At 29.4% G+C, this 13,902-nt stretch overlaps 1 long non-coding RNA gene across 1 annotated transcript in view; it reads left to right on the top strand.

Annotated features, from left to right (window-relative positions):
* LOC142323521 (uncharacterized) overlaps positions 1–13,902 on the top strand; it is a 49,497-nt gene that overhangs the window by 32,685 nt on the left and 2,910 nt on the right. The window lies entirely within an intron of this gene.

Consider the following 13,902-nt stretch of genomic DNA (forward strand, 5'->3'; position numbering starts at 1 on the left):
TAGACTGAATTTTATTAGTACCAAATTATCAGACTATGTATGATTTTAATAAACTAATGAAATATCGAAGTGAAAAATATCTCTCTAAATATTGTCGTCTATATTAGTTGTATTAAATTTTTTTTAACAATAAGTAGAAACTAGCGTCCGGCTCTGAACATATCCTACTTGTTTATTTTCTTAAATAAAAGATAATAATATAAATAATATTCAAGGTCTAATGAGTCGAAATTTAAAAAAATTGTGTAGTTTCAACCCTGACTTGGTAACATACGATGTAGTTGAAATGAGTTTAAATTACAATATTTTTGTCTATGTAAAACAAACTTTATTATTAATTATTCACTATTATATTTATAACCAAAATCTCGACTGAGGACAACGTTTTAATATTGTCTAAGCTTTGTGTAGCAGTTATTAATATCCTGTCGATGTTATAAAAGCGTATACGTTACTGTTTTCTTTCATTGCCTGTCGTTAAAAAGTACACATTAGATGAACGGTTTAGTTTTAAACATTTTTACTAAAAGTCCTGGGTTCGATTCCTGATAAGGGGGATCTTCTAAGGCGAGATAGAAGAGTGATTCTTTAAAGATTTCCCTAATTACAAAGCTATTCTCAAACAGATAACTAATAAAATATTTAATGATACATTTAACCTATGTTTTATTATCTGATTTTTCACGCTTTAAAAATTTTATATAACTAGCGCGCGTGTACTGTTTTTTGTTTGTTTTTTTTTTTTAATAGAATTTCATTTGTAAAACTGTTTTTCCTTATAGATTAACAGTATATTATTTTATTATAAAATTTAAATAAAATATCATTTTGATAAGAGAACTGAATTTGGCAGTTATAATGTAGGTTTTCCTTGTAACGAATTTCCCCATTTCATCTTATTCATTTTTAAACAGAATAGTAAATTCTTCGTTGAGTTTTTAAGAAAGTTTTGGATTCTTTCCGTAAAGGAAAATTAAGTAAACTAACTCATAATTTAAATACCTAGAAAAGTTATTGAATTCCGTTTCCGCTAATCAACAGCAAAAATAACTTTAAAATTAGCGTAATTTTCAACTGAACTGAGATATATATAAAAGGTAAATATTGGCTTGACTCAAATATATATCTGAAATCTAATATTATTTCAGTCGCTTTACATGTGGTGTAGATTTAATCGGTCGGGTTTTGTAAGTAGTTGCAGCAATCTTATTTTACTTATTGTTAAATCTACAACAGAAGGAAAGTACTTCTCTTATCAGTAAAAAAATGACACCATCCCGTATTTTTTTCTCGTATTTCTCGACTAAAACTTATTTTTTATTCTTCGATGTTACTATTTTCACTGACGTCTCTGCTGCGTCAGAACATTTTGTAAGTAATATTGTTTCCTTAATTCATCATGTTCAAATTTTATTTTATCACTAGGATCCTTCGTCCGCGCTATATGCATAATTTGGCATATGAAAATATTACTACCAAATCGAATGTCGAATCTATGCCAATTACGAGAATGGCTTACCCTGATGATGTAAATTCTTAGTTCAGGAACTAAAAATATACAGAATGTTACTCTGTACAGCCGTAAATTTGTAAAGTGTCGTCATTTCCTATAATTTTATTATCAAATTAATTTATTTTTACGTATATTATGGCGCTAATACAAACTGATATTTTATAGACAACGAATTATATTTAGTAAATCAAATAATTACTGTTTGAAGTCGATATTAACATAGACGTCATTAAATCTTGGTAAAGGAAGTTATAGATTTTTATTTATAAGGTTTTTATTTAATGATTTACATAGCAGTGAGATTGATGAGATTTAAACTGCGGTTAAGTTTCCAGGTGTCATAAGAAAGTTACAGGAAAAATTTCGTAATGACTGGTTCAGTAGTTTTTGCGGTTATCGGGTATCGGCACGCCGTCAATATATGTATAGAATTGAGGTTAATTATATTTTTTTTTTTTGCTGTTAACGTATATTTTTCAACAGTAAAGGATTTACATTGTTTGCCGTTATTTAAAATATTTCCTTGATATTTTTCTACAAAGTATGTGATTATTTTTTCCTAATGTGTCAGAAAAAATCTATTGGATTATATTTAACTATACTTCTGTAAATGATTCTGATAGCGGTTTATTTATTATATCTTTTTTTAAATAATTTTTATCTTCAAATTATATTTTATAAACATTACGTTTAATTTAAATATATATTAGAATTAAGATTCATATTAATTATTTTATCCGATCCTTTTATTTTTAATTTTAAGATCGATTGACGAATTAGTTAAATGTATTTTATTTGAAAAATATATTCACGTCGGTATAAATTGAACGTAAAATATTCAATGGAATATAAAAATTCATATTTCATTGTTGTGCAAAGGTTAGTTCATTTTTTACCAGCGACTGAAATATCAAACATACTCTATAATTTTAATATATTTATAATTAGAACATACGTACAGAGTGTTGCGGGACGTATTCGCCGAACTCCAGAAACTGATTCAAGACACCAAAAGGTGCAAAAACGTTCAAACCGACTAAGTCCTGCTTTGCTTTGTTTTCCTTCTGGACGCAATTTTGTGATTTTCAACAAAAAAAAATCACTTCTCAGGAACGGGTAAACCTACAATAATTAAATTTGGAAAATTTAATTTTTTATTCTACAAAATAAAAAATTTTGAAAACGTCAACTTCTAAGATTTCAAAATGGGGCCATCTTAATTTTTTATTCTTCCATATCTTTGTAATTAATTGTTTGATAAAATTTTTACTTATTACAAAATTTATTAAGAATTTTATGCTGAACAAAATGACACTTCACTTGTAAAACTCCGTTGACACAAACAATCGAGTTATTGCGGACAATTAACCCGGCAATACGTTTTTGACCCATAATGCAAGCTGATTTGTCTGTTTCTGTTTCCTCCAATAAATGTAATGAAAATTATTAATAATAGTAAATTAATAAAAATTATCAGATTTGCTCTCGTGTCCCTTCTACGTTCTACGCTTGGAAATGCAAAATATTTAATCAAGGACACAAAATTATATTCGTATAGAAAATGTAGTATTAAAATTATGATAGTTCTTTCCTTTAACTTCAGTCTAAACATCTTATTTGCTTTGCCTATACGTGTGTATGTATTAAGATCGCATAGACAAAAAAACCAAAAGAATAAAATACGACAGGTTTGTTAGTTGTTCATAATAATTACTTTATATTGCACAGCTGCACACTCACTATCATTCTCTCTCTTTCTACACGCACTCGTGTGTCATACAACATTAGATAGAAACTTTTAACCTTGACTTTTTTTAATATTACACTGGACAGCTGTCATTGTTTTGTCTACTATAAGTGATGTTACATGCTATGTTGAATGATTTATGGCTTTTTAGTTCTCTTGCGGTGTCACTTTGTTTTTTAACGGTTATGTTTTATACTAATCTAGTTGGCAGTTGCCTTCATATGTTTCTTTTCTAATGTGTAACTTACTTAAATCAGTTATATTCTTTCTAATAAATAAAATAACATTTCTTTAAAGATATATTCACTTCCATTTGAATTATTAAAAAAATCAATATAATTATTTCTTTAATATTTTCTCTATTTTTTCTTTAAAATATTTTTTTTTCGGTTGCAGGCCATTTCTTAACTAATAACTGGAGATGATTTCTAAAAATATAAGATAAATTATAATTTTCAGTTATTATTAAATAATCAGATGTTTCCATCTCTATTACATATACACATTTTTAAAAGTACATAGAATTTTATTTCATTAATAACTTCTGATTTTTTTTCATATTTTGTTTTATTGAATAATTATTTATTGTAAAATTCCTTTTACAATCACGGGATAATAATTATTAATAAATTAATATATTTAATTAAATTAAAAAAAAAAAAAACATGTTAAAAAATGGAAAAGAAGATGATGTCTGATTCGAACCGATATGCCTTTTCCTTATAGATCCAGATACGAAACGACTAGGACTAGATAAGGGAATCTTGGAGAGCCACATAAAAGCTGTCAAATGACTTAACGCAAAAAAAAGATACAGATACAACACGTTTCAAAAATATTAAACGGTTTTGATTTAACTTTTTAAAAAGCATTAACCAAATTATTATTGATTATTTATTTGAAGAAGTTTAGGAATTTGAATATAGATCAAAGAAATGAAACAATCGAGCGCTATCAGTTAAAAAATATTTGAAATACTTTTTTATAATTTGATATAATACAAAAATCTACTTATTCATCGGCAAAACCTCACAAGATGATGCGGTATGAAAAATTTATCGATGCAAATTTGGACGATTTTTTAAGTAATTTATTAAAAATCCTGTAATTTAATTTTCATTTCCTTTTACAGCGAAAAAAAGAAGATATTGCGACGTTTATGCAAAGTTTATTTTACGCTCGCTTACATAAGATCACTCGTACTTTCATGCAAAATATTTGGAAAAAGTTCCGAAAGATATATCCAGGGATAAAAGTTGAAATTCCAGGAAGCCTCCTACTTATACGCCCATTTCTCTGCAAATCAATCGTCCCTATAGAAACATCTTCCACACACACACACACAAACGCGCGCGTGAGTATATAAGAATCATTCAAAAACAACCAGGAAAAACCCTCTATTGAGACTTCATTTATACTTTGATTTATCCTCTACTTTATATATATAATAGCTTCCTGTTGCAGCTTCGCCCGCGCTGTATGGTTACTTGCGTTCCCCGTGGCTTCAATCTTTTTTTTTATTATTTTGTGTTTATCAGTCAAGTAACCGGAGGTAGTGCAGTCAGTCACACGTACACTAACGGTGGCACTGGTGCCACTGCTGGCTAGGAACGGAGGGGGTGGTGTAGCGACCGGACACGCTACGAGGCGGGATCTTCTCCCCTCGGGGGGGGGGGGGGGGGGGATCGAGATGTGATGGTTGAGCCACAGCGCCAAATACCTTCGCACCCCTTCAAAAAATCGGAATTAAAAAAAAACGAAAATGGTTTTTAAACATTTACCTGAAGAGTATTTGCAAGCCCAAATCTACTAAATGTCTCGTTTACTACAGTCGGGATTTGGAAAATTTACAATAATAGTTTACAAATTTTTTACCTTTTTTCATTCCCTTTCAAGGTCGAATTTAAAAGATCTAGAAATCGGTTTATTAACGTAAAGATTACACCCGCCAAAAATCAAATTGATTTTTTCATTTGTTACCGAGAAAATAAAAAAAAATAACAGGGTTTCAAAAAAAAATCAAAAATCGTTTTTAACTCTTGAAACTCGGAATTAAATTCAAAAAATCTAGAAATTAATTTTTAGATGTTTCTAATCAATCGGTTAAAACTTAGCTTACACAGTGATAGACACTCACAGTTCACAATTAATTAATTAGAGTGTGCTTCAATCGGAAAATCTCCACTCCTAAATTTTAAATATATATAAATATATTAGACATTTTTCGAGATGAGATATATCGAAAAACCTTTTCAGTTACACCAAGAAACATGAGTAAAAATTTAGTAGCAATAGATCGGGTAGTTCATTTGTTTATCCCGAACTAAAAACCCTGTTTCTCAATCTCTTTTTCTCTCTCTCTCTCTCGACAGAGAGAGAAATATATATATACATACACAATTTACTCACAATGATGAAATTTTTTTTCCTAACCAAAAAATATTCTTAAAATCATTCATTTTTAATTAAAAATTGTTTTACGATAAAATTGTAGATAGGAACTTGGAAATTTAAAATCCTTTTTTACCGAATGTGTTAAAAGGGGACGATTTTTAATTCGACTTTTTTTTTTTATTTTGGCCACTACGGAATGCATTACAACTTTTATTTTGCCTTATACGTAATTTTCTTTCTTTTCAGTATGTCTTTATCGTTTCTTCTTTCTTCCGACGGTTGAATTTTAATTCGAAGTTTTCTGATCTCGGATTGGAGACCTTCCCGTTTGATTTTTTCCCTAAAGATTTCCCTACACTGGATATCATCTTCAGAGATCTGTTTTTATCGCTCGGTTCATTTTTTAATTCTTAGAACCGAGTTGATTTAACGTTTCTGTTTTTAAAACAATTAGAATAATTTTTATTTATCGGTCTATTTTTGCCCGTACCTGAAAGATGCGCGTAAAACATTTTCATCTTGTTCTTTGTAATCGAATCTGAAAATTTTTTTCTCATATTTTATCCGTAATTTGTATTTGTATTTTTTATTACGTAATATAAAAACATTCCGGCAGAAGCTGAATTTACTCTCTCGACACAATAATGTTACCGTAAGGCGGGTAATCTGTACCGTTATAGAGAACAAAAGAACAACGTAAAGAAAATAACGCGATAACTAAAACAGAACAGACTTAATTACATCGTCAAAATAAAAACTGCCGGTTATGTATACTAGTTTTCCACTTGTGATGTAAGATCGCATAAGAAACGAATAAATAAAAAAGTATTTACCGATTGTGGTTGTTTCTCTAATTTGTTTCTTCGATTTATTAAATCTTGCGATCGTTTTATTAATTCTTTTAGTTTATTTTTTAATTCTTGTCGATTTTTTCTGTGCATGTAATGCGAATAATACGGTATTTTATTCGGATTCAAAATAGTAATAGCTGGAAAAAATAAAATATATTTATTTTTAAAAAAATTCAAAACAGGATAACATAATTTACAAAAGAAAATTACATTTATTAAAATATAACACGAGCGGTTATAAAGATTAGCTAGGAAAGTTATTTACCAAAAATAAAAAAAAATCATTTTTTCATACGAGTAGATTAATACTTCGGTTATCTACATATTTTTTAAAATTATTATCTGTAAGTTAAGTTAAAAACTCGACGAGTTACGTTTTTAAAAAACCAACTTTATTTATTACAATTACTACACATGTAATCGTAAATAATTAACTGTTAACTTCATTATGCGTACATGCTAACGCATTATAAAATAGTGCGATATAATATCGAACGAGTTTACGACTTTAATAGAACGATGTGCGTTGTACAGATCCAGACTTAAGACTTCGATAGGACGATGTGAATCGAACGAGTTCTGGACAAATACTAAATTATTACTCTTACAATTAAAATAAAGAAGAAAAAGGTTGCAGCTGCATTATATTCTTTCTCACGGTAGCTTTTCCTGGAAACTAGGGGTAGGCTAGCACGTGGCTTATGGAATGTAATGCATCATCTACTCTCAGGCTATTCTCAGCAATGTAGCTTACATATGTATATATATATATATATATATAATTTTTTTTTAACTAATAAAATGCACACCAGATGATTCAAAATAGTAACATTACAGTAGCATTTACCCGATCTTCATTTTGCACCAATGTTCACGATGAGGACCGCAGTAGTCGGCCTAACCTTGTGACTGATGAACTGACGATGAAAATCGGCGATAAAATTCGTGAAAATCGCCGCATTACGATTACAAGTAATGAAATGTAGTAGAAATAACAAAGATGGACCACTGAATGTGAAAATAGGAGGAGAAAAGATTATGGAGGTTACAACAGTCCTAAATCAATAATTTTAACATCCTACGGCTAATCGTTTTTTAGTTACGAGATAAATACATAGGTTCCTACAGACGTCGCGCCGAAGCCCCCGGGTCGGTCTAGCGGTGAACGCGTCTTCCCAAATCAGCTAATTTGAAAGTCGAGAGTTCCAGCGTTCAAGTCCTAATAAAGTCAGATATTTTAACGCGGATTTGAATATTAGAGCGTGGATATCGGTGTTCTTTGGCCGTCGGGTTTCAATTAACAACACATCTGGGGAACGGTCGACCTGAGACTGTACAAGACTACACTTCATTTAGATTCGTACGTATCATCCTCTGAAGTATTATCTGAACGGTAATTACCGGAGGCTAAACAGGAAAAAGAAAACAAGATATCACGCCGAAACTTGTCAAAATGGATTCAGCTATGGTGAAAATGAATATTTCCGTTGAAATCTGAAAACCGAAATTTTTCGTAATCACAATACTTCCCTATTTCGTACAAGAAATTAAAAACGATGTACTTCTTTTTATCGCATCAATATTAGCTTAAATTAAGCAAATAATTTATTTTTTATGTTCCGATTTTTTTTTAATAATCATCAGTTTCCTACGGGTTATCCTGTATTTATTACTACTTTTTTCTGGAAAAAAATTATACCACTCTTATGAGTAGATAACACGAGTAATAATAATTACAGAATGAATAATTTTATTGAATTTTTACGTTTAATTATGTTAATGCATCAATCTTACTTACAGTAATTGTTATTAAAATAACCGTATAAAACAAAGTCGTCAAAGAATTGCAGTTTTTTGGATACTATTACTTTCGTTCAATAAAATTTTAAAACGGAAATAATAAAATAAAATTAAGTTTTTTAATAAAACGTGTTTAATTTTAAATAAAAATTATAATTATTAATAGGCAAGATTCAATCTATATATAACGTCATGAAATTAATTATTTTATTAAATAAAGTTAATGATAATAAGATTTTTAAAATCATTTCTATTATTCGGTTATTACCAGTGCATAAATAAAATAATATGTATATATATATATATATATATATACACCAGCCGGCCAGTCTAGCTTGAACCTGGACCTTCGGAGTTCAGGCGAATCTCGGAGCCAATTTACGGCTCCTGGTGCATTCCGGGATCTTGGACCCCGCACAGCTTGATTCGGTCGCCATTCCCATCTACCTAGAAAATTCCACCCCTGAACTCCCGCACAAAACGTTATCCTCATCGTTGTGAGAATAATACTAATAAATATAGTATTCAGGCTATTTAGGACCCTGAAAAAGAAACTAAATTACAAAATACAGAATAACGGTAACTAAAATACACACACAACTGACGATGCAAAATACAAAACCTATTTCTATGCCACGGTGGCAGAAATATAACAACGAAGTAAAAAGATTAATCTATATTTCCCTCATGAATATCTTTTTTCACAACTTCACCCTCCTTGTGGATGAAAAAATAATGATTTTTTTTTATTTCTTAACCTACAAGGGAGCTAGGGCGTCGGTCGATGGCTTAAAACTTTCCCTGGGAAAAAACGAATGTATCCTTCAAATTTTAAAGTAATCGGTAGGTTGATTTTGGCGAGATGCGATAACAAACGAAGAGACGTATATATATGTTTGTATATACATACATATATATATATATGTTTGTGTGTATATATATATATATATATATATATATATATATATATATATATATATATGTGTGTGTGTGTTAGTTCTAGAATGTACCTGATGCATGTAAAAATTAGCTTTCAACTTACTAACATATACCCCCCTTGAATTTTGGAAATCGGACGATTGTTTGCAGAGTTATTATAAGAGCACCCCATTGCACCTCCCAAAACAGCACCCTAAGGGCATCCCGTTTCTTACCAGTTGATGATGATGTTCGGTCTAGCCTCCCACAAGGCGCTCGTATACCTCACCACACCAGCCTCACGGGAAAACCGTAATTGTTAAACAGAAATTTTTTTAATTTATTTAATATTATTTTATTTTACGCAACATAAATTTAAGCGTATTATTTTAGTAATACGGCTCACAGTTCATTAATTTAATTCTTTAAAGTTTGCGCTTCAAAACCGGTAAATCTCCATTTAGAGATTTTTCGAGATGAACCAAATCTAAAAACTACTCGCTTACGTCAAGAAACGCGGGTAAAAATTTGGTTGCGATTCATCGAGTATTTTTTTACTTCCTTGTACGCAGTAAAGGAAGTATTGTAATCGCGATAAATTTCGGTTTTCAGATTTCAACGGAATTATCCATTTGACCATCTCTTAATCCATTCTGACTTGTTTCGGCGTGACGTCTGTACGTAACGTATGTATCTCGTATAATTCAAAAACGATTACCAGTACGATGTCGAAATTTTGGATTTAGAACTGTTGTAACATCTGTTTGTGCACCTCCCCTTTTAATTGCAAACAACTAAATCAAAAGAGACCAAAAAAAAACAAAATGCAAAAATCCGGATTTAGGAATTTTTCTTAACCGCAGCAATAAGCCCTCATCGAGAGCTTTTGAACGATATGTCATAAACGGTATTTATTTTTATCGGTTCCAGAGTTATAGCCAAATAAAAGTTTAACGAATGAAATATTTGGATCTTACAAGAGAGGGCTCATCGGTTCGAATCAGAATTCATTTTCTTTTTTTATATAATATATTGATTTATTAATAATTATTAATCTCTGCTTGTTAAAAAATATTTACGATAACTAATAATTAAACAATAACAATAAAAAATAAATAAAAAAATTAGAAGTTATTACCGGAATAAAATTCTATAATGTACTTTTGAAAATCTGCATATGGAATTTAATAGGCGTTATCACATACGTGTATATGTAATAAATTTGGTGAAACATCTGATTATTTAATATTAATTAAAAATTATAATTTAGATTATTTTTGGATTTTCTAGTTTAATTTCCGTTTAATTTTGTCAACATTAAAGTTAACCACACAGCGACTTAAAAGTAGCTCCTCACAAGAACAACATATGTAGTGAGGCATACATGCCCGATCTTTAATAAACGGCAAAAAATTCTGATCGTTTAATTCATTACTCCTCTGACAATATTCTTCCTAGGTCGGAGTCGATCATCGTGTCGTTTATTTGTCTTCTGTTGCCGATCGCTCTTTGGTTCGATGTAATTCTTCTGATCTTAATTTGCGTACACGTTCTCCAGTTTCAAAAATCGTGTAACTGTCCGCTTTATTAAAGAATTGGAGTATTTTATTTCGCATTCAAATGAAATAAGTTTAAATGAAGCGCAACAGAAAATGCGTATTTGTAATTTAATCGGCGTACAAAGAAGTCAAGTAGTGTCAACATCAGAATTTTTGTTTATCTCGAACAAGAAAAACGCGGTTCTACTTTATATAATTGTGTGGATATGTATATGAGTGTTTAAAAATAGAACTGATATTTTGTTTTGTTTTTCCCCCTCAAAAAAATGACCAAATATTTTATAAAAATAATTAAAAAATTATCGATTTTTGAAGCAGTATTAAGATACAGTATTTACGGGCGTAAGAATAAATTTAAAGGCGTATTATCTCCTAACGGCATTGCGTTAAAATTATTTTTTTTAAATGTTTAATAAACTTTTGTGACCGATAGTTTTGGAATTATTTTTACAGAAAAAATTTCATAATTTTCTCTTTCTTTGGGAAAAACCAAAACAAGAAAAGGATTTTTAATTTACTTGATTTATGCACCGGTAAAACGGAATAGCAAAAATAAATAACCAAACTGATATATATATTAATTTAAAAGTTGAAATCGTTTATTTAATACAAGTATGTAAAACTTTGATACTACAAAAAATAGTAATGAGTTTTTTGTTTGTAAGTAAAATATTTTACTTACCTATGAAGTCGTAAAAACTACGTAAAAAGGGTTTCTGTCTGTCCTTCTGATAGATTGCAGCCAAAATTAAATGACTTGAATGCCCCTATACAGAAGCGGTGCAAAATTTCCCGCTAATCGATTCATCCGGTCTGGAGATATCAATAAAATTTAAAAAAAATAAACAGTCCGCTGTAAATAATTACAGACGGATGATATATACTCTGTTGGAATTTTTCTATTTTAAAATTGTAATTTTTTTTTGTTACTTTTGAATCGTAAAGACCTATAAAATGCTTTACGTGTAAAAATTTGACCCGATTAGCTTTAATATATAATATACATTATACTACAAATACGCGTAAATCAGGTATAAAGTAAAAAAGTAACGCTTTAATTTTATTTAGAATGTTATTTTAAAAACGGGAATATTTAAAGTTTAAAAACCATTTAAAGATTAAAAACATAACCATAATTTATAAAAGAAATTTAAAGAGCTTACACTAATAAAGAAATAAATATTATTTTTTTAATTAATATTGACTTTTAAAAGGATCAGTATTAAAAATTTAAATAAATATTTATCTATTTAAAATTTATATTAATTTAAACAAAAATAATTGTTACTTTTTTTTAATAAAAAAATTAATATTTGTAAAATGTTAGTTTAGTAAGCAAAGGGTGCGTTTTGTAATTATATAAAAATCGTATACTTATTACTTACCCGACGTACGATGCCAAATAAAACGAAATGTTTTGATACGGGCTTTATGTACTATCAAACATATCGATTTATTTTTTTACTCGTTTCTTTTTCGTACTCAGCCCTTCGGGGCCTCGGGAATTTCAAGGTTAACGGTATGTAACTTCGGTTACTGCCAATTCTTGGAAAGTGCAGGCCAAAGAAGAATGAAGAGGTCTTTGGAAGAAGAAGAGGAGAAGAAGTTACTGTACAAAGTACAGTAATACAAAGGGATTCATTCATTTATGCTGCTTGGTATTCAAATGGTATAGTGTGAAAAACAAAATAATTTCAATTTTTTGTTTGCAAAATATCTGTAGTTAAAAAAAAGATGCTATTCAGTTCATTAATCTACCATTGACATTAAGACCTGTGCTTCATGGACACAATACTCCTATTTTAAGACTTCAATCTGTGTTACTAGACAATAAAATTTCATCCAGCTAGCATATAGAAAAAGTTGATATAATTTCTTTACCGTCCTTTGAAGATTAGAATCTATAGCCAGAGATGAAGGATTTTGTTCACAATTTGGATCTTACTAAATAAATTAACATATATACAGTTAAATAAACAATTTGTTTGGAGTTTTAATGGGAGTACGTTCACACTGAGGCACTACACAGTACTTGTAAAACTTTGAATTCATTTTAGACTTGGTAATTTTTGAAACATCTTAAAGACTCCACTAAACCTCTGATAGTTTTATAAGGTGTGGTGTCATAGGAGAGGTAATGACAGTTTGGAGAGTTTTGGTGGAAAATTTTAATTACTTTATAAAAATGTAAAATACGTTGTGTAAATGATCATATTATAACATTTATATTTTAATAAAATAGACCGTGAGGCATAATATAAACCGGTTTCTCAAAAACAGTCAACTAGCCTATTAACATAGTCTTATTTGTTAATAACAGACTTGTGAAGATTTTTACTATGTGGAACATTTTATGTGTCACAAGGTAAATCAAGTATACTAGTTTTAAATTTAATTTTTTTTAATAGTTGTAAAGATTTTGCACAACGGATTTTTATGCAGAGAAAACAGCATCACAACAATTTAGTTTCCTTTTTCAAATCTGTTTTTAATATCTCTTTTCACTAAGTTACTCAGTTTATTTTAATAAGTGCACCGATTCAATATTCCTACAAATAAGTTTGGGGAAGAATACTAGTTGTACGAGTAGAAAGTTCTTCTCTTTTTTAGGAGATCTCTACTTAAAAAAATAACCACCTGTTTACTAAGTTTGAAATTTCTCATAGGGTTTACTTGATTCTTTTAACAGACATAAATTGCGCTAAGAGAGACAAAACATTAAAATTCAGAAACTCCAGCTATAGATTATCAGAACAGCATACAGGAAAAAGTAACAAGATAAAGAATAAAAAATTATAAATTATGAGGAAATGCTGTGGTGCAAGTAGAATGGTGGATAGAATTTGTAATGAAAAAACTAAAGATACTGTGACATCTTAAAAAAATTGCAATGTGGGAGGTTAGCTAAATAATTCAAGCAAAACAGAAAAGCAACAAACGTAGAGGGGTAATTGGAGAAAGGCGATAATGTAAAAAATTATTTCAAATATAAAAAGATGAAGTAAGTACTGTGTTCCAAAATTGTTACTTTAAAGAGAATTAAAGTTAAATACTCGGTTTTGTATGGTTTTTTCCATTTAGTTTATTGGAAAAATAATACTGTTAAATTAAATTTTATTA

Source organism: Lycorma delicatula, chromosome 4, assembly GCF_047948215.1.
Source record: "Lycorma delicatula isolate Av1 chromosome 4, ASM4794821v1, whole genome shotgun sequence".
In the NCBI taxonomy this organism is placed as follows: Eukaryota; Metazoa; Arthropoda; class Insecta; order Hemiptera; family Fulgoridae; genus Lycorma; species Lycorma delicatula.